Raw genomic sequence first — 22,947 nt, 5'->3', positions numbered from 1 at the left:
GTTTGACGCTAAAATTAGGACAGGGCTTTAGGACCCTATTTCTTGTGTGAAGCACTAAGAAGAGTCATTAGTAGAATTCTTGAACGAATTCTTGAAAATTGTGAAATTTTCATAGAAAATTCATAGAAATATCATCGAAATAGTTTTTGGATGAATCGTTATATAATTTCAATGTAGAACTCACGAAGTTATTCCCTATGCTTTTGAAAGCAATATCTTTGATAGAATTTTTTTCGAGGATTTTTTTTTAGTCAATGGATCAGTGTGCATCGTACCTTCGTGCTGTGCGTATCTATTTTTCTATTCTGTCTGCTCTTGGAAGTTTTTCTTAAAACTACCTGAAGCAATAAACAGTGATTCTCAATACTTTTCAGTGCTACTAATATAGTACTTTTCAGTACTGTTTTTTTTTTCTACTATTGATCCCTTTACGATCCTTGTTTGGACCCGTGCCTTCGATTTTTCGTTGGACCCGTTAGTGAAAGCTAGCGGTGGTAATCCTTCTAGGACACCGTCTTGGAAAAAAAAAACCTCTTAGGAGGTCTCGTCTTCTTCCATTTATTCACTAAACATGGTTGCAACTACAAACAAAAGGAAGGGTATCTGAATTCACAGCGTACTTCCAAAAAAGTGGGATTTAAAACTGTCACTAAACGTTGCAAGAATGGAAGAAAGGACACTTTCTTCCAAGGGTGAAATGGTTAATGTTGATAATTGCATCGAAATGAACAATTAGTTCGATGCTCGAGACAAATTTTCCGAACACCAAATCGAAGCAGTCTCTAGCCCAGGCTCTTTGATTCAAGTGATGAAGTGAGGAAGGCCACCTATCGTGGACAGTTGTTCCGAATTTGGGGGATTTAGGCAGAAGATCTTGAACTCCTTTAGGGGAATTAAGGTTTCCTTCCAAATTACCGGAAATTCTTAAAGCTCGTGAACTTCTTATCAAACATCTCAAAGAGAAAAAGCACTTATGACAACAAAACTGAACGTTTGTTAAAAGTTGTCTTGAAAGATCTCCAAGTAAGCCACCTGATTTACTTGGATTTTACCCAGTCCAAGTAAACCTCATGAAAAAGAAAACCCAATCTGGCATTCTTCGGAAAGGGCTTTCTCAAGAATATTATTTATTTCAATTTAACAAAAAAGATCTAAATTATATTAATGCTTTAGAAAAAGCAACACACTTATGTTCGATGTCCGTGTGGCAGGGGAACATTTCCAGAAACCTGGAGGAAATTACCAGAACCCCACTCAGTGCCGTCGGTACCAAAAGTGGGGCCATGGAAGAAAACAGTGCCGCGTAGATGCTAAATGCATGATTTGTGGAGGTTCTTCTCACGCTAAGGACGTCTGTCCTGTGAATACCACAAAATTTGTATGCGCAAATTGCGGGGGCCATCATAAGTCTAACTTTTGGGATTGCCCTTCGTGTAGGTGAGGCGTCGAGGCAGGCAGATGAACGGTAATGTTTTTGTTCTCGGAATTTCCCTGGTAGAGTCTCGAACAATGCTCATTTTTCAGTTGATGATTGATTAAGAATCATACCTATCAGGTGGATTATAATCATGCCCATTAACAAGCTAATTCTCTTCCGTCGGATAGCCGTTTGCACCTTTTGATTTTGAATGGATCTATGCGAGCAAATTCTTATGCCAATATTGTAGCAGGCAGTTACAACTCCTCCCCTTCAAATTGTCTATCTACGGAAAACCGTTCTAATTGTTTCAAATCATATGGAAAGCCCCTGCCACCGCAGGAAACTCCTATTCCTTCTATTCATTAACAGACAATCCCAACAAAAAATTGTCCGAAAATTCACCTACTTTAGTGAAATGTCTACCTCTAATTTGGATTTTTTAACTGAACAATTGAATCAGGCTCAAGTGTTTAACAATCATTACAGAGCCAAAATTTTGAAAAAGTATGATTAACATATCCTATAAAACAGTTCATTGCAGTTTCCGACTACAAGTTGAAACAAAGGAAAAGCAGTACGTTTCCCTTTTCTAATAAATCCGTTTATATACTTAGTTATACCCCATCAAACCGGTGCATTAGCGTCAGTGCGGCAAATGGAAACCAAACAAACCCTTCGGGAATTAACGTCTGTTGATCCTCTGATGGATGGTCAGTGTTCCCGGCGGTGAAACTAAAGACGAAAAGCGAGTTCAATTTATCGAGCACCAAAGTAAAGCAAACAGAAAATCGAACCCGGCCAAGTGAAAACGCCAACAGTTAGGAAATTACCACCAGTATTTACTTTGCAGCTTTTAACTTAAGCCACCACCGGGGCTCCGAGATGGACCGTTTGACAGACTGGTTTGCCATACCAGCTGTAATCGTTCCCTTCGATGATATCGACTAACGACCGAAAGGAAGCCACGCAGGAAAACGGAAGCCCTGGTCCGGTAGGACAGACGAGAATCGATAGTTAACTTTCTGCGGGTGGTGCAACTAACTTTTGCCGGGAAGCCGGATCTTCCCAGTCAGTGGCGTGGTTGCTAAGTTTTCTCCGTCTCATTCTAGGTCTTTGCGTTCTGTTTGTATGCGTATACTGTATATGTGCATTAAGGTGGCCCATTTTTAAATGAAAACTGGTGGTCCCGGAAAACTTTGTCTTGCCTAGCCCACGTTTCTCTCATACATTTGTTCGATTTTATCAATAAAAACTTCAAGCTCGCTTAAGTAACTTAAGATTTTTGTAGTTTGATCATATCGGGTCACCCTTATGTCCATGATAGTAAGTTTGACTTTATGCTTTGACTTTATCATCTGAATCTTTTGAATAAGTCGACGACGCTCAACAAATGTTGGCAGTAGTGCCGGATGGCAAAAAACTACCGGGCGGACAGATTTTTGCTTACAAACGGAAAATTAGCTACTGTAGTGCACCGAATGTCGGTCATTGCTCGAACTGGAAGTCATTTTCGTTTCCGGTAAAATATTCCTCATCCGGCGGTGGACCCAACTTCGGTATTCGGCTATTATCGCCAGTAGTGCGACAAAACTTTGCGAGAAGTACTACAACACAGACGAACGAACTTCAGCCCTAAAGGTTTCGGAAGCAGAAAACTTTGTCGAGAAGTTCGGTTTGAGATGAAAAGATTGAAAAAGTGTGACATGTGTATGGCGAACACTCCATCCCCCCCTACAAGTGGAGGAGAAATGAACATGTTCGAAATCAAAAGTTGAAATCTCTCACACGAAAAAGCACGGCACTTCAAGTGCGACACACAAAAACCATGGAAAAGGAATGTTTTGGAAACATGGGAAAAGTTTTCTGCCTTCAAAAAGGTGCTTTGTGCCATGGCATCACTTTTATGCCATTCAATGCTGCCACGTAGGTGTGAATTATGAAAGTGTTTCTAAGGCTACATGTAGGTTGTTTTCATGATTTCATGATTCGAGTAAATGTTGCTTTTTGTTAACAACATATTATTTACATTTAATTTCAACATTTGATATTCTATGTAACTCATTGGTACTATGCCAGGGAGGAAGATTCAGACTCATTTTCAAACTTTTATTTTAAATTCTCTGCAGAGGTTTCTTCCTGGTATTACAACAGCTAGTCCATATTGGTACAGCATACAACATGGCAGGCCTTAAAATTTGTTTGAATGTCAAAAGCTTGTTCTTAAGACAAAGTTTTGATTTTCTGTTCAAAAGAGGACATCATTTTATATATTTGTTACATTTCGCTTGAATGCCTTCAATGCGACTTTTGAAAGTAAAATTTTTATCTTTCATGCGCTTTAGATACTTAACTTCATCTGACCAATTTATTGGAATCCCTCTCATCGTAACAGCATTTCTACTTAAAAGTTTCAGATAAAGAGCTTTTAATTTATGTGGGAATATTATAAGTTGTGTTTAAGAAGGATTAGGAAAAATCTTCAATTTTTGCAAGTAAGAAGATAAAATATCCCAACTTTTTTGCAATCTACTTCAGAGGACATGCAGGCTTCGTCCTTTGGCAGAGAGGCCTGTATCATTCTCAAACAAAGATTTTTGACATCCATGATAAAACTCAGGCAAGCCAGATGTGAAAATATTATATAATAGACGGATTTCACGCCAACTAGACACGCGATTGGCAGCACCCCTTCAGAATTCAATGAAACTTTCTGGATGTCAAAAGTATGTGAAACTAAGATACTTTGCATATTTTGTATTTTCAAAATCGATCTAGACTAACATTTGAAAAGGGTCAAAGTTTTTTTTTACTTTTTTTATAAACCCGTATAACTCGAAAACGGTAAGACCTACAAAAAAGTGTTGTATGGGGGACTGTCGTGAAATTTCCTGAAGTTTTAGAAAAAAATATTGAAAAAATAAAAAAAAAACATTTTCTACACCGAAAAAACAATGAATCAAAACTTTAAAGTCGATTTAAAAAAAAACGGCCGTTTCAGATTTTGATCATCCTTAAGCAAAAAGTTTCGTAATTTAATTTACTAAAAGTCGTCCATACATTGCAAATTGGGCAAATTTTAGGGAAAAAAGTTTTTCTAACAACAAATTTTTTAAGTCCAAAATTTGTTTTTGATTTTTTTTATTTCGCTTTAAATAGTCTAGTATGCTCATATTTTGAAGTGATAAATGAGTTTTAATCACAAAATAGATTATATTTGTTTTATTGGGAGTAGTTAAAAGAAATATAACGGAATTATACAGAGTTTTTTTTTTAATTAAATACAATTGATCTCGCACCAAACCGCTTATGAGAAAATGAACTCCGTCTAACAATCCGATGGGTTTTTAATGGTTGGAAAGATATCACAATAATATTTTATTTCTTATTTGGTCAAAGCCAATCTTAACAGGTGTCTGGAAAGGGTCAATATTATGCTTATAAAAAAAAGTCGTGGTTTTTTTATCATGCATCATTATTTTTATTATTGCTATATATTCTAAAACGTAGTATCTGCACATGAATATTTACATTATTTTTGGGCTTTACTGAATAAATTGAATATTTTTGGTTCATCCTCTGAATTGGTATACCGTTTGGCTGCAATTTGTGTATCACTAATAGGCAAGACTTTGCAAGACTTGCTCTTTTTGCCATTCGCTTGAGAGTGCCACCAATAGCGTCACAGGGGCCTTTGCCGTGGGATGTGGCAAAAAAGTGCCATTCTGCTTCCAATCCATATATTTTCTTGAAATTACATAAGCTGACAAAAAATTTTTTATTTTTATAATGAGCTGCAGCTCCATCTGACATAAAAATAATTTTTGAGAAATTTATTTTTTGTTTAACAAAATTTATCAATTTTGAAATAAATAGCTGAACTGCTACTGTATTATGGGTCAACACTTCTGATATTATAATAAAACTAACGTTTTCCAATTTATTATCTTTTTTATGGTAAATCTCGAATGGGTGTACCGTTGCTTGGGAATTATTCCAGTGATATCCTTGAGCAGCGTTTTGTATGATAAAACTATAATTTTCAGAAAAGTCGCTAATTACCAGTATTTCACCTTGTTTTAAGGAGTTTTTTTTTGTTTCGTAGAAAAGAAGACTGTTCTTTGCAAATAAAATCATGAGTTATTAGCTTATCAACTTTCTCCACGAAATACGTAACAAATTCTTCAACAGGCTTTATTATAGTTTCTAAATTACAGCGATCGGCGGTGAGCCATTGCTGAAAAACTACATCTTCTTTGTCGCTTTCCTTTAAAAGCGAGATTAGTTCTCCTGTAATATTTTCTTTGGAATTACACTTTTCACATTCTCGAAAAAAAACAATCAGTCGTTCTTACTAAAACATCGCATAACAGTTTTTCACAAATTTGTGCCTGAGAGACAATTCCTAAACTGTTAAGCATTAATTTAACATTTTCGTGGTATGTGCACACACATACATTGTGAATTCCTGTGCTATCGAGAAGCCTACAATGTTTAGGCCTCAACATAGTAAACAAAGTAAAACCAATTTCTACATTTTGGCATCTTTCTTCAAAAATCATGTACGCCTCTTTAACCCTTTGGGGCCTGATTTTTTCCAAGAACTATTGTACAGTTTTTTGAACGCCTTTCAATAGTTTTGGTGCTCAAAATGCTAAACATAACAAGAAATGATGACAAATATTTTTTTTGGGAGGTGCTAGGTCTTCCAAACTGCTCTTGAGTTCATAACTTGAAGTCTATGCTTGTAATAACAACCTTGTTCATCATACAAGGTGATGAACTGTAATCTACCGTATATTCTGAACCTTCTGAGTATTCAGCAAATATTATCAGATCATTTCGAATGTTCTAGATTATCTAACTTGTCGGGATGTTCAGTACATAAGATCTACAACGCGATGAGAGTCAGGATTTAGTGGTAATAAATTAATAACCACGAAACGAAGCACTTCCGAAACATGTTGTATTCGACAAAGTTTCCAGTCATAATTAGCGACATCTATTGGGAAGCATCCATAAATTATGTCACGTAAAAATATACTATTTTCAACCCCCCTGCTTTTCACCTTTTGTTTGAGAACAATTTGTGAAAACGTCAGTAGAGTCTAAATGCGTAAACTAGTAGAAACACGTTTTGAATATATGTGTTTGTCGACGAATCATCTTCTTTTTTCTTGGCATATCGTTCCCACTAGGAGGAAGCTGGCTTCTCAGCTTAGTGTTAGTTTAGCACTTCCACATTTATTACCTGAGATCTTTCTCAGCTAATGACCTTTTTGCATGGATATATCGTGTGGCAGGCATGCGCCCATACTCTGTGCCCAAGGAAGTCAAGACTCTTTCCTTTACGAAAAGATCCGGTAATCGTCATACAAATCTTGAGCTCTACTTTTTTTTTGCAATCGTGCAACACGACTATCCGTGTAGAGGCGTCACTACTGTACTGTCACAGACAAACAGCCGTAACACTCTTGAGAAGCTCATGGTACATGCGTTTATCGATGAATTTGAATTTCATTTGACCGACGCGATCGTTCCACCAGAGGCGCTAGTGTTCGACCGCTTTGACTTTTGATAGTGTACACGTTGCTGAATGATGCGAACAAAACTTACAGGCAACTCGTGTAGTAGTGTGCGTGTTAGGCAAACGTCAACTAAAAATCCATCATGGCAGACAGTGCTTCGCGTGGTTCTTGCAACAGATGGCAGTGTGGACTATAAGACTATCCATGAGGACACTTCGCGATTGGGTTGACAGCTCAAAGTGTCAATGTTCAGGATGTTCTAGGTTGCCAAGTAGGACATTAAGGCATACACCTAAAATTTTTCCCTGACAGGGAAGTATATTTGCACGGACTTTTCCGAAGATAGTAAATTTTATTCATTGTTTTTTTTTTTTATACAGCCATTTTCCGACTGCGGTCATAAATGACCGTGCCGGCCCAAAGGGAAAACATTGATCATTTTAGCGAGAAAAGTTACTGGAACAAGGGTAGACCTGAAGTTCTGAACTCCAGAATAAATTGGAGGGCCTGGAATATCACCAACGTTCCAATAGCCAATTGGTCTGTGAGAAGGTTCAGTGAACATGGTAGATTATATAACTTCACTCAGTTTAGAAGGAAATATTACTGGAAAAATAGTAGACCTGAAGTTCTGAAGTCCTCAATCGTTCCTTGAAACAGCATATTGATCCATGAGAAGGTTCAGTCAACATAGTAGATTATATAACTTCACTCAGTTTAGAAAGAAAAATTACTGGAATAAGGGAAGACCTGTAGTTCTGAATTCCAGGGTAATTTGGAGGGCCTGGAATACTCCAAACGTTCTTTAAAACATCCTATTGATACGTGCGAAAGTTCAGTGAACATGGTAGATTATATAACTTCACCCCGTTTAGCAAGAAATACTACTGGAATAAATGTAGACATGAAATTCAGATTTCCAGGGTAATTTGGAGGGCCTGGAATACCTCAAACGTTTCTTGAAGTAGCCTTTGGATCCGTGCCAAGGTTCAGTAAACATTGTAGATTATAGAACTTCACTCAGTTTAGCGAGAATAACTACTGGAACAAGTGTAGACCTGAAGTTCTGAGCTCCAGGGTAATTTGGAGGGCCTGGAATATCCCAAACGTTCCTTGAAATTGCTCTTGAGATTCTCAGAGGTTGTTAGATTCTATTTGAATCTGTAATGTTATTGTTTTTAACCCAAACAATTACTGTTACGGTTGTAGATTTCAAAGAGTGTGCTTCGGGGCAGTTTGGACGTCCTAGAACATCCCAGGACATAGCAAAGCAAGTGAAATAGTGTTTTCGTTAAAAGATTAATTCTGTATTATCTAGCCAGAACATCATTTATGTTCACAAACAGCATTTCACGCTTCGTATGTACTTATAGTTCAATTTTCCAAACTTCAGGATGTTCAGGATGTTCTAGGTTGTTAATTAGGTCATAAAGGCATATACTTCATATTTATCTCTGACAAAAGAGTATATTTGGGACAACTTTGCTGAAGACAGTATATACATTTGTTCATTGGTTCTTTTTTTACAGCCTTTTTTGTACTGCGGTCATATATGACCGCGCCGGCCCCAAAGGGTTAAGAGACATCATCAATAGACGCTTTTGAACTTGTTCTTTACTACTATTTCGGTACTCAGAAACAAAGTCATTGGCTCCTGGCATAGGCCTACTAATATCATCACTATCAAAGAAATCAATAACAACCTGTTTATCTGTTTCACTAATTCCATGCCCACTTCGAGCCCTTGTGGTACATAGAATTCAGTTTTGGACTTGAAAAATTCGTTGTTAGAAAAACTTTTTTCCCTTAGATATGCCCAATTTGCAATGAATGAACGACTTTTAGTAAATTTAATTACAAAACTTTTTGCTTAAGGATGATCAAAATCTGAAATGGCCATTTTTTTTAATCGACTCTTAAGTTTTGAATCATATTTTTGTTTCAGTGTAGAAAATGTGTTTTTATTTTTTCAACATTTTTTTCTAAAACGTCAGGAAATTTCACGATAGCCCCCCATACAACACTTTTTTGTAGGTCTTACCGTTTTCGAGTTATACGGGTTTATAAAAAAAAAGTAAAAAAAAACTTTGACCCTTTCCAAATGTTAGTCTAGATCGATTTTTAAAAAACAAAGTATGTAAAGTATCTTAGTTTCACATAGTCTTCACACCCAGAAAGTTTCATTGAATTCTGAAGGGGTGCTGCCAATCCCTTTGTCGAGTTGGCGTGAAATCCGTCAATATTGGCCCCAAAATACTGCCTTGAGGAACACCAGCTCTCACAGGAAGTCTCTCAGACTTGGGGTTCTGATAATTAAACGAAGTTCATTACTCCTAGTGTCCTAAATACATTATTTCGTATGTTTCTCTTGGTAAACTCAAAACCTAGGTACATTTTTTTCTCTGTGCATATTTAAGAAGAATAAAAGATATTTCGATTGCTCTCCGATTGGAATCGGCCAATTCCAATCAGAAACTCACGACCCACCGCCATCTGCATAGAATAGCACCGTGCTCAAATTGGAAAGATTCCAAATTTCTCATTCGGCTAGATGTGGAACTATCTCTTGCTACGTTCCTAGAAACAGCATTCTCTGCGATGCCGTTGGACTTTATTTTATTTGGTCACCAACAAGCCATTGAAGCGGGAAGTGCACACCTCATCTACCTTAACGATTATTTCGGCCAATAAAAGTTATATTCCGTTCCCAGCGTTTTTTGTTTTCGTCCGAAGCATTTTCCACTGAGCTCCGGGGCGTGATTTTATGAGCATTTTGTGTGATGTGATTTCTCTCGTCCGTTAGGCCATTCAAATTCGAATCAAAAATCCGTCGCAAACTGTGAATGGAACTCGTCTGGCCGTAATCAGTCAAAGACTGGAGCAGATTTGTCACATTTGTAGGGTTCTCGCGGAGACATCAATTCATTCCAATAAGGTATGCCCTGTTGTAATTTTACGAAATGATCGAACCGCTTTGATTTCATGATGGCGACCATTATATTTGAATGAATTTCAACCAATTCAGCAGAGGATTGAACATTGTGGATTTAATTAGGCGCTGTTATTTGATGGGATAGGAGGGTCCGCTCATGTGTGCAAACAGAATGTATATTTTACGATGAGCCCATTGGAATTTACCGCTAATTAAACGGTAATGGATATATAATGAGATCAGCTAGTCGTGTCCGTGAGTGTAAGTGTGTGCACGTGTGTCAAACGTAGCCATTAGAAAACTTCTATAAATTACGTAACACATTTCGAAGCAGGTTAGCATGCGAAATGGATGACTTTTACGAAGAGTAAGGCAGCGTCCGTTTATTACGTAACGCTAAAATTGGAATTTTTGACCCCCTCCCCCTTCTTGTAACGCTTTTTGTATGACAAAAATAAAATTTTTGTATGAGTCGTAACGCTTGAGCCTACTCCCTCCTCCCCTAGAGCGTTACGTAGTTTGTGGATGCCGCCTAAGACATGAATTAGGAATCGAAATATGTCATTTCTTACGGTGACGTTATTGATGGTCGATCTTTGACTCAATTCCATTCAAATCTGTATCAATCTGCCAAAGCCTGCAATTAAATTTGATTGAATTCTAATAACCCACATACTAACCACGGACATGGTCCCATTTCCGTTTGAATCATAATATGCGAATCTGGACTTTGTTTGATGACCTTTTGCCAAATTGAAATTCAATCGAACGAGGTAACATTTCACTACGTTGAAATGTAACAAAAAAGAGCATTTTTCCCTAATTTTTGCAAGTTGAAATTAAAAAGAACGAGGTTACATTTTACTATGTTTAAATGCAACATAAAAGAAGATTTCTTGTCAAACACCCTTATCGAATTTTCTAGCAGATATCTTTTTTATAACTATCTTTTAGGGCCTGGAGTATCTGGGTATAGCTATATTACTTATTTGTGTTTTTCGCGCAATTATTCTTATGTCTTCTAGATAAATAACCACACAGAAGTAACTAAAACAATTTGTTACTTGTTAAGTAAGTTACTGCGAGAATCTACAACTGATCGCAAGTCACTTTTAGCGCAATGCACAATACTTGTAATAATGATTTCTCTATCTCAAATCAACTGGGATCGGAACTATTAAATCCCTAGTCTGGTAACAGGTCTCTTTTTGAATAATTTTTCTCCAGTAATTACTATGGCGCATCTTTAAAATATTCCAACTGAAGTTTTTCCTACGCTGGTTTTCCCGAAATCCTTTTAACCATATCCATAGGGATTCCTCAAAAATTTGTCCACATTTTCTCTCAGGGATTGCTCTAAAAAATTCTCCATGGACTGTTCCAGGAAATCCATGAAGAGTTCTTCCAAGAACTCTTAAATAAATTCGATCAAGGATTCCTCCAGAAATTTCTCTTGAACATAGTTACCCTTGCAGCTCCTCCAAAACTTCTTCGAATAATTTCTAAAGTTAAATTTCATGGGATCTCTCAAATTTTCCAAAATTTCATTTCAGCAAATACTCCAGACATTATTACAGCAATCCTTGACAATTCCTTGGAGATATCTTGGAACAATTTCTTGGAGGTATTCTGCAAGACATTCTACAGGACTTTCTGAAGGAATCTTTGGAGTAATTCCCGAAGGTACAGTATTGGACAAAACGTTTGCAACTTTTCGATTTTCCATACAAAACGGCTGAGGCTTAGATCTCAGTTTTTTGTAGACCGATTAGCACATCAGACATAACTTGAATTTCAACCTATATTTTTAGGCGATTTTTTCCAATCACGAGTTCAAAAACGGTTTGGTCAAAGTTGATTTTTTAACAAATTTTATTTATTGACGTAACTCTAAAAGTCGAAGGAATAGCTTGAAGGTATATTCAGCAAAGTTATAGATTTAGACAAGATGAACAAGTTTGCTGAGGACAGTTTTTGTGTAGGGCTTTTTTATTTTTAGATAAATCGTTCCTTTTTACGTCAAAAACTTCACTTTAGTCAAACCGTTATTACTTTTGAAATCGTTATTCGAAAAAACGATCAAAAATATATGTCAAAATTCAACTTATGTCTGACATGTTGTGTAAATTTCATTACAGTCGGTCTAAAAATAACTGAGATCTAGCCTACCATAGTTGACCATTTTGTATGAAAAATCGAAAAAGTTGCAAATGTTTTGTCCATACTGTATTCTATGAGAAATCCTTGAACGACAATATTAGAGGAAATCATAAGGAATCAGTGGAGGCATTACTGAATAAATTTTTGATTGTGATCTTGACAATGTCCTAAACGTAAATTGTGAACGAAATCCTGCTAGATTCCTTTTTTCGGTCTGTCTAGAAAAATATGTGAAAGAATCTCTGAAGGAGCTTCTGAAGACATTGCTTGTAAAATTTCTGGAATATTTTCTGTTGTTATCTTTAAAAATATTCAGGTTGAATTTACAAAAAAAAATCTTGGAGATATTTCAAACAAAGTCTGTTAAAAAATCACTAAATGAACTCTTAAAGCAGTCTTTAGAGTAATGCCTTACGGAAACTTTAATATACTTATTGGTTTCTCAAGAAATTTCTTCCATTAATCTTGAAAAAATACATACAGTAAAACGATTAGCAATACCTAATGGCACGAGCAACACTCGTGGTATTATCGTAATTCCCTGAAGAACTAAGAAATATAGCTAAAGAAATGATTGGCAGAGTTCTCTGAAAATCCTTATAAATACTCTTATTTATAGCACAGAAAAACAGACGTAACACTTAGAACAATTCACGATCAAAATCATAGTCGCGAGAACATGTATGCCCAATGCTAAAATTACTGTTTTTGGCCGATGGGCCAACAGATGGTGGTAGTGTGTAAACGTCAAACACGAACAAAAACGATGCGAGCGCTGCGGTTGGTGGATTGGCCACCTATCATATACAGTGGGGATTCGCTCGTTGGGGGTCCGCTACATGGAATGACTCGATGGTTGGATGTTCGCTGGTTGGAAAATATTCCAACTAAAAAGCACTCGAATGTCAACAGAAAATGTCAAACTGACTTTGATGTCTGAGTACCGTCGCGTTGCAGTCTTCATATATAGAACAAATGCGTATGTATGCGTTTCGTGACGATTTGCTCTCCAGATGCGTTAGATGGAAGGCAGTCGTGTTCCAACCAGCGAATCCCCGCTGTATTTGATATGAATCGATCGTTTAAAAGGTAGTCAGAAGCACCACAATGCTGTTGTGAACAAAAAGCGAGGTTTATTCATCAGTGTTGTACAAAATACAACTGCGCGACGACTGAAGTGTTAAGTTTGGTCTCTATTGTTCAGTCATGAGTAGGGTTACCATCCGTCCTGATTTAGCAGGACATGTCCTGATTTTCAACTTTTTTGGCCTAAATCCAAGCGAACGTCATTTGGCATAAAGCCATTCGGCATAAAATAATGTTGCATAACGACCGTTTGGCATAATGGACATTTGGCATAATCATTAAAAACTAAGTTGATTGATTTTCCGTTTTTTTTGGTTAATCATGGGCCGTTCTTTCTAATTACATTGCTGTTAAACTAGTGGCTTGCATTATCACTATTATCATTTTCATTGACAATTTTTCCTTTGTAAATTGTTGGCATTATAACGGCTAATATTTTCATTGATGATTATTCCCTGCTTTTTGCGCCTCTAAATCGAAAAAAAAATCGCAAAAAAAAGACAGATAACATGGTTGAAACCAGAGTTGCTCGATGTCACTATCAATGCTTAAAATTTGATGATTTGTACAGGCCGACTGCGATACAAATCGGATCATTCCATATCACATCAACATCGTGTTGTCTACTCCATCAGCAGTCCATTGATGGTCATAGACTATGAATATCACTGATGGGTTAAGTTTAGCTTTAAATTAAGTAGATAAAATGGCAATTTATCAGTACGATATTTTCTACAGTGTTGCAAATAGATTGAAACTATGTGTTGGTCGCTGAAAAACATTAATAGCATGGATAACGACCACGTGATCACTCATTCTGCAGTGATTTTGATCTCGAGTGCGATGTCGCATTTCTGATGTTGGTTGTCAAATCAAAGTGATATTGATAGCTCGCAAGTGATAGTGATAGTTTTAGACCATCAGCCATCAGCTTATATGATTGATAATAAGCAACTCTGGCTGAAACCAGGCCGCCATCGCTAGTATATGCTAGAATTAAAGAGTCGTCCTTTCGGTTTTCTCAAATTAGGTTGTTTAGTGATTAAAAATTTACAGTTCTTTGTAGCTTGATCGAAAGAGCACATTTTTATAAGTGTACCACGATTTTATTGCGCTTCAATATCTTAATTTTGATATAGTAAATGATTAAATAAGATTTCATTACGTCGACTCAATGACATTTCAATTTACATAATGACAGCTCGTCCCGTAGTAAAATTTGCTGAGGGGTGATTCAAACGCGATTTCCATACAAAATTCAAACGTGTTTTAAAAATAGTTCCAGGGCACGGAAAATTATGAAACTTTGGATTCTGGCTCAGTTTGTAACGTAGAATCAGAATATGTAAAAAACAGGATACCCCTAAACAAGCCAATTGGTGCTCCCCTCGTACGCCATCTAACTTATCAGTTTTTCGATAAGGCCACTGTTTCATAATAATTTGATCCCTTGGAACACATAGCAAACTCAGTGGCATCGTATAGAAGAAGGATATAGCTTCCTTTTGAAGCTAAAAAAAAATAATGGCTATTTTAAATTGACCGTCATCTTGAATTTTGGCAGAAAAACTGTTTTTCACCATTAGCTTCTGAGTTCTGAATTCTGAGATTATCATCAGAAAGCTGAGAAAAAGAACTAAGTAAGATAGGCTACAAAAACTATGGTAAACAAGAACGATTTTCTAAATTATGTTCTACGATTTTGACCGTCTTATACGGTGCAATCAATGCTAACATTATTTTTTGTACAACAAAGAAACAAGTTTCCAATCGTTGGTGTTTTTTTCGAGTCGAGTAAAAAATAAGAGTATATTTTGACTAAAAAAATCTGCGGTCATCTTTTATTTTGATGCCATTTTGATTTTAAGTAATAGAATGAGTTTTTCACCTCGTTAGCTCTTGATGAATTTGAAGCTAATTGTTACGCTTACTCTTCTTGTTCTTCTCTTTTCTTGCTCATCCCTAATGACCTGAGACGAGACCCGCGAAGACGGTCTTCTTTTGCTGTGATTGCTGAGATTTTTTTTTCTTATTCCTCTCTGTGTTGAAATCAATCATGCGCAAGCCGTTCAAACCCTCACATGAACATCTCAACAATAAATTATTGCATTTGCATTACATCGAAGTATAAAAAGCCTTTTGAGTGAAATTTCATGCCAGCAAACGTAGCAGACATTAAAAATAACAAATCTTGTGTTTAGATTTATCTACATGTTTGCTCCGCTGACTGAGGTTTTTAATAACACTTTATTTTGATTACAATACTTTTCATTTTTTCAGCTATAAAAACGGCTGGCTGCAATTGACGTTCGGCGACAGTGGAATGTGGGCTGCATATGACGTTGATATCACAGCGTAACAAAACTGACATTTTTGCGTGTCTCAAGTATTGAAACATGTGTCTCTAGCAGGCATTGCAGAATTCGCTCTCATTTGAGTATGAAGCACGATCAAAGCAAGCAAAGAAAAATATCCCATCTAATGCGGTCCACGATCGTCAATGTATCACAAGTTGTAACAAGTCTGACAAATGGAAGTAGCGAGCGAGAACCCAAAGAGAGAGCAATTTTTCTCGCTTGTTTTTTTTTCATTTTTCTTGCTTGTTTACCGTTGGGGATAGGTGTTTTTCTTTACTGGCACGATAAACAATCCACAACTTCCAATAGCAACAGTGTCCTCCAGGCTTGGAGCATGTTTGGAGGGATTTTATCATGCACTACTATCCCCCCAATCTGATCAAAGTTGTAGCAGTATACGATAAACAGTCTCTCATAATGTGCAGCATGTTATGATAGTTACAGAGAGCGATACGTGGGAGATTCTCTCAATTTTCTCTGGCTTCAATCCCTGGTCTCTAGGTGATTTGAAGCTGCTTACTATAATGCTGTTCTCAGAAATGTCCCTGCATGTCACAATTTAGCTGCAGATCGCCAAAGTTGTATAAAACACTGGTTTTATTGATGTTTACATGAAATTAAAAATATGATTTATCAACCATTTTTGTGATCTTATCCAGCAAACATGCAAAACAGGACTTCAACTTTCATTTCAGATATAATTTAGTTGAAATTGAACAATAAAATTTAGATTGAATCGATTTTTTCCGACATGCTTGCAGCCTCCACACAAAACTCTTCGTTTCTCTTATATGGCAAAACACAATACTTTTCTAAAACACCATCGAATATTTTTTTAGCATCGAAAGTATTATGAACTTTGCTGATAAGTATTGTTATATACACATATAGTTTGAATTCCGTGGCAAATTAAGTGAATAAATTACCTTACAAGCCAACAGACTTGCATGCAAGTTGACGGTATAGAAATATTTTGCATTTTCAACAGCCAATATCTCAAAATCTAGACATGCTATGATATTTTTGAAAATAGCAATGGATACAGCAACCCTTTATTAGGTCAATAGTGGTATTTCGATGCTTGAGAGGAAAACGTGTTCCGCAGTGTATTTTTTTTTTCTCTTCGCGAGTCTCTCTCAACTAATGACAGCTTACTTTTTACCATAACTTAGAGTGGTTTCGGTTTATCGTGCACAATGTGGACTGTGAAGATGAACACGAAGTTGTTTGGTCAAATATGATGTAGTTTTTCAATGTCACGTTGTCAAAATTAAAATTTTTCTTCAAAAATTAAATATTGAAAAAAACTTCCAACAACAAAGGGATGTAGGTAACAAAAACCTTTAAAAAAACGTTTTTTTATTGTTCTTCGATTTTCATTCTCATTAAATAGCAATGCAATACAGGTCGGACTCGATTATCCGGAATTTGTTTTTTGATGTTCTTGTTTTTCGATTTTTATGCATAAATCTGAGATAATTTGGTATTGCAATATACAATATGAATGGTTTTGCACTTTTTAACGTATTTCAAACCCTCCTTTTTGAAAAAGTTGTTTTTTTGGTTATGCTGGTCAAAATACTTTTTTTTGTAGAGACCCCTACTGTGTACGAAAAGAGATAATATTTAAGTTCTTTTTTCGAATATTTAATTTTTTTTTCTAAGTGATTCGATTATCCGGAGTGAAAAAAAAATCGATACTCCGCATAATCGAATCCGACCTGTACATATAATTGCAATTAATGTAACATGTATAAAATTAATATACTCTTATTTTGACATTTTGTTTCAATGTGTTGAAATTAACCATTACCTTCTTTTTGTCTGATTTCAGATTTCTACCCGGATTCACATTTTACCTAGCCATTCTTATTGGTAGCGTAGGTAAGTTGATTCAGTAAGATTTTATTTTATTTTATTGCCCATATATTAGACTCTAATTTGAATCAGAACAACATCTCAGTCACAATTGATACCTGTGTTTCTCGTATCGCTACAATAATGTGTTCAGTGAGAGTATGATCTCCTTCCCTAGACCACCTTTATTCAGTGTCTTACTTTAGCATTAATTGTACTGCTCGGTCTTCAAGTGGTAGGTATTCGGTAAGATGTTAACGTCTTACTCGAAAGGTGTTTAGGTTAAGTCACTCTAATTTTTAAGGTCTGATCCGTGGCTCAGTGGTTCGAGCTTTAATTTCACATGGGTCTATTTTTTAAACTTAAACAAAAAAAAACTGCATACAGCAGTGTTGTTGGCAACCACGGTAGTCGACACGCTTTTTCTGGCATTTGACAGCCTTTGCAGTATTTACAGTACAACCGGTCAAACGAATGTACGAAAAAAAGACGAATGAATGACAATGTGATCGGATATTTCTGAAATCTATGCAAACTTTATGATTTATGAGAATGTCATCGTATCAGCCGACGTTCATTTCACAGTTTCTCGTTTTTCTCGATGTTTATTTTCGTGCTGAAAGAGAGTAGAAAAATCAACTGACTGCTGACCATGGACGCAAATCGAATGTCACGAGAAATTTTGAATGTTTACAACACTGACAGCCTTCTCGACTAATAATTCGGGTGCGGCTGTTTTTCTAAACTTTTTTAATACTAAAAGATCGTGTGCTTTTCTGAATTTAATCCATATACAAAAATAAACCTTATAGTTCAACTATAAGGTATATAACTATTGCCAGTCAAACGTCAATAATAAGGATGAAACTGGATATTCTACTCTATTTGTACTGTAATTTTGCGATGACGTCTCTTCTGCCTCCAATTAATCGAAAATTAATGATGTTGAAGTTTTTATACATAAGTTATTTCTTCCTATTTTCCATAAGAAATTGACATGTTTATTTTTCAACGTCTTCAAAGAAGTTGTTCGTCATTGAGTTTTGCACATTATTGGGAAAACATTTGATTGAACCAACTTAAAATTTGCTTAAAAATTAAAAAAAAAAACAAAAATTGCTGCTTTGGGTAAAACTGTGTGTTTTTGCGACTCTTCTGAATATGAATAATGAAAATTGAAACAATAGATTCGAACAAAAACATTGATTTTTGGATCCACTCTAAACTTTCTGAAACGATTTACTAAACCTAAATTGTGATATATAATTTGTTTGATAAATTCTAGTTGGTTTCAGAGAATAACGTTGGCCTATAAGAAAAAAAAATACAACGAAAAATATTTTGTCTTGTTGATAATGAAAAATTCAAAAATAAATAACGCGATTTACTAATGAAAATGGCCTATTTCACTATTAACTAAATAAATAAAGGCATTGAGCTGGCAATAACCCAAAAATGGGCACATTTAGAGAAGTAATCATGGTTCAAATATTTTCAAAATTATTAATTTATTATTGAAAAAAAAACAATATTTTAAAAATCTAAGAAAAATTGTTCTAAGAGATTTTTTTGTGTCCATCGTGAAGCTTTGTCCCAAACACAATTTGTTATCAAGAATGTTTGGCTAAAATTTAACTAAACAAATATTAAAAATAAGGTTTGTGTAATTTAAAACTTTTTTTTAGTTTTGCATAATAAAAATAATATATAATTTTTTCATTGAATACTTTTTCTTGCAGTCCAAAGGTTCACTACAACTTCTTCTAAGAATGTTTTACACTAAATTCAACAGTTTCGGAGCTGTGACTTTTCAAATCATACCGAACCATACCGAAAACATGTGTAAAATTTACTTCAAATCGAAGATGGTAAGAGAGTTCTGTGATTGACCGATTTAACATCACATCCAAGCAATTCTTTCATCTGCAATGTGTCGCATTGAAGTAGACATTGGTCGTCACCCTTCTCGGATTGATTGCAAAAGGATATGCAACGCATCTTCTTTGTCTCACAATTCAGGGGAGATTTAACGGATCTAACATTATTTCCTAGAAGCATTGCTTTAAGGTATAACAGCTAGAAATCCAAATACAATAATGTACCAACGTTTTGAATGCACAAATCGCTCGGAAGAAGCATCAAAAGAAAATGTAATTTCTCTTTTAGCTTTGTGCACTAGCAGAATGTTCAAGGCAAAAAGATAAGATCGAATTCGTACGTTCATTATTTCTACAGATTAGTGCATTTGAAATCGTTATTAGGGCCATTGTGACACTCATGTTTGGATTCCGACATGTTTCACCTTAACCGCTGTCCCCTGCATATATGTATCTATTTTAAGTACGTACACCTCCTACTTCGCCATTATTGTTCATTCAGCCGAGACTGTTGCTTTTGCAGCAATATTTAGTCTCGAAACTTTGGTTGACGACTACGCCCAGCTAGGGGCGAGTTGAAAACCAGTTCACGTGCACTCCTTTCACTTATCGCTCAAAATAGCCTAGGCTGTAGCGCACGACAGCACGGTAACCGTAGAATGGCAAATCGCATACACGCATGATTAGGTGGAAGGAGTTTCACGGTCGAGATTAACTTAACAACTGTCGCTGATTTCAGTCTGTGGCGGTCAGCAATGTAATAAATTTGCTTGATTTATTACCTTTGATATACATCGTGGGGATGTAGCTCAGATGGTAGAGCGCTCGCTTAGCATGTGAGAGGTACGGGGATCGATGCCCCGCATCTCCAATTGATATTTTTGATACTTGAATCGATTGCATGAATTATCATTTATGAAACATTATTTTCAATTGTTATTTTGTGTTATAACTTTCGGGAAAAAGTAACACAATCATGTTAAACAGCATTTTCCTCATCAGATTTTGGTTGGGTCTGGCCATGAATCACGTAGTCATTTATTTTGGATTTTCAAGACCTTCTCATTCCCGCTGCGTGATCTTCTGTCCATACAAACGTTTTGAAATTTATATGGGCCGTGGTCTTTGGCCAACCATTTCCCACCCCCATTTATGACCAAGTGGTTTATGGGCGGCTTCTTAGATGGTTTGCCAGAGACAAGGGAAGTAAACACTCTCATTTTAAAAGTTTTTTTTTTTTTTTGACTCAACTTCTATTCGTTTGAGATCCATAATAATCATTTTAACGAAACAATATGTTGGGTGAATTAATGTCGATGTCTGGGATTTGAAACGTCGGGGAACTCGAATCAATTCGGTAAGTACATTTTTTTAACGACAAAAGACTAAATAAATCCAAACTTATTTCTTCCCGCTCTTAAAAAAATATATAAAAACGATTCTGGGGTATGTCCTATTCTGGGGAATGTCCCATTCTGGGGAATGGATTTCTGGGGAATGTCTCATTCTGGGGAATGGGATTCTGGGGAACGTCATTCTGGAAAATGTCCTACAACCGCCTAAATCTACCTTTTTTTTAACTTTTATTATCACAATAATGACTACGACTTAGATTTACCTATTTTCAAAATGATAAGCATAAAAAAGACCCTCAGAAACATTGAGATTAACATGATAGTGACTGACCTATGATCAATTTGTTTGTATGTCCATGGTCCGGAAAATAAATTAGCTCATGTTTCCCAGATGACAACAATCCAGCAAAATACCAGAATTGGTTTCTGAATCTACGTTAAAAATAGAACTAGAACCCTTAGTTTAACAATTTTCCGAGACCTGGAAGTATTTTTAAAACACGTGGGAAGTGAGTATGGAAATGACTTTTGAATCACCTCTTAGCAAATTTTACTTCGGGGCGAGCTGTCATTATGTAAATTGAAACGTCATTGAGTCGACGGATTGATTTTTTTTTAATCGTTTGTAATATCAAAATTAAGGTATTGAAGCGCAATAATATCGTGGTATACCTAGAAAAATGTGCTCTTTCCAACAAGCTACTCAAAACTGTGAATTTTTCATCACTAAACAACCCAATTGTCTAGCAGAAATCGATAAAGTTGATATATATATAAGAGATAAATGATCTGAGATTTATATCTAAAATTTATGTCTTGAATACCATTAGCATATCATATTGTTGAGCTATTGTAAGATCTAATTGATAGCAGCAAGCTATTAAATAAATCTGCAAACAATAAATTTTAAAATGACTCAGAAGTTTTAAGTTTTGATATTGTCTATAAATCTTTTATCTCTTATGTCTATAAAATCAACTATTAGAATTCAAATTATTATTCTAAAATATTAAGAAAGTATTACAGTACTAATGAAAGATTTGTAATTATTAGTAGTGCACCGTCCATTTCATCATGGGGATGTAGCTCAGATGGTAGAGCGCTCGCTTAGCATGTGAGAGGTACGGGGATCGATGCCCCGCATCTCCAGTAAATATTTTTGCAGTATTAGTGTTCTACAATGGGTTACATGCATGTCCTAATTCACTACTCGCCACATAGTAACGCTCAAGCGCTAGTGTCTATGTACGAAAAATTGCTAAAAGGTAATGCGAAAAATATTTGTATGGTGAAATGAATCTAACGAATTATTTCTCAAAATTGGGAACGATTTTCGAAAAAATATTTGGTACCGGTTGTACGTGATGATGAAGAGCATCACGCCTACTAAATTTGTTTTGGGTTAATGCTTTCATTTACGAAAAATTTGAAATTAGATGCCTTTCGCCATACAAAATAAAACGAGAAAACTTCTGCTGATCAACTGTGAACAAGGGCAAAGCAAGTAATCCATTGATGTATAAGCTGCAACACCATTAGGAAAACCACCCACCTCATCCAGCGTTATGTGAATAGGCCCTTTATGCTATCATTATTTCAGCCAGTAGATTTGAAAAACAAAAGTTTCATGTTCACTGGTGTCGCCTGGTGGCAAAATTTTGAATTATGCGACTCGAAGAAATATAGTTCTTGACGCCATAATTTTCAGTGGTCACGTTTACTAATTGAATATTTCTATGTGATCAGGATTCTGTGATTTCCGCAAAACAAAAGTTTTATACAACCTGGTTGAGAAATTTTGAATTTCATATCTCGATTAAACTGTTCAGGTACTAACCAGCATTGTCGAAGACGCCATATACAGTGGTCAGGATCTTGAGATATTTACAAAATATAATTTTATACGCTGGTGTCAAAATTTCGAATCTCTTGTCTCAAACAATAGTAACTCTTGATCTGAGAGAGAGGATTGGGCTTAGATTGCGAGCTCCCAAAAGTCAAGGGAACCTGCTACCAACCGTCACTGGAGAACCCACTCATTCGAAGGGCAGAGCGTAATAAAAACGTTAAAATTCAAGTAAATGTAATTGAAATTTCCAGCTGTTTTTCGATGATTTTACATTTTAAAAAGTTGAATACCTAAATGTAGTTGTGTGTTGCCAAACTGTTATTGATTTTATTTATTCATATCCCTTTTCATTATGAACAACAAGAAGTGAATATGATGTTGACCAACAGAAGTTCATCTGGCCGCTGTGCCCAACCCAAGAATTGAAGAAAGAAGTGCTATTGAGCTATTGAACAACTTTGCCAAACATGCCATCTTTCTGAGTTGTCAGGCTACTGAGATATCTGTAAACCAAATGTTCCATTCTCAC

At 35.9% G+C, this 22,947-nt stretch overlaps 1 protein-coding gene across 4 annotated transcripts in view; it reads left to right on the top strand.

Moving 5' to 3' along the window:
* The window catches only part of LOC5573943 (tRNA-dihydrouridine(16/17) synthase [NAD(P)(+)]-like), a 394,431-nt gene that overhangs the window by 286,846 nt on the left and 84,638 nt on the right, over positions 1 to 22,947 (top strand). For all 4 annotated transcript variants that reach the window (XM_021847713.1, XM_021847712.1, XM_021847711.1 and 1 more), the window contains one exon: positions 17,315 to 17,364. The gene's annotated coding sequence lies outside the window, so the exon portion shown is untranslated. The remainder of the gene's footprint in view (positions 1 to 17,314; positions 17,365 to 22,947) is intronic.

The sequence above is a fragment of the Aedes aegypti genome, chromosome 2 (genome assembly GCF_002204515.2).
Source record: "Aedes aegypti strain LVP_AGWG chromosome 2, AaegL5.0 Primary Assembly, whole genome shotgun sequence".
NCBI classification, from domain to species: Eukaryota; Metazoa; Arthropoda; class Insecta; order Diptera; family Culicidae; genus Aedes; species Aedes aegypti.
The sequence above is the reverse complement of the archived record's forward strand: the minus strand, read 5'-3'. Positions and strand labels throughout refer to the sequence as shown.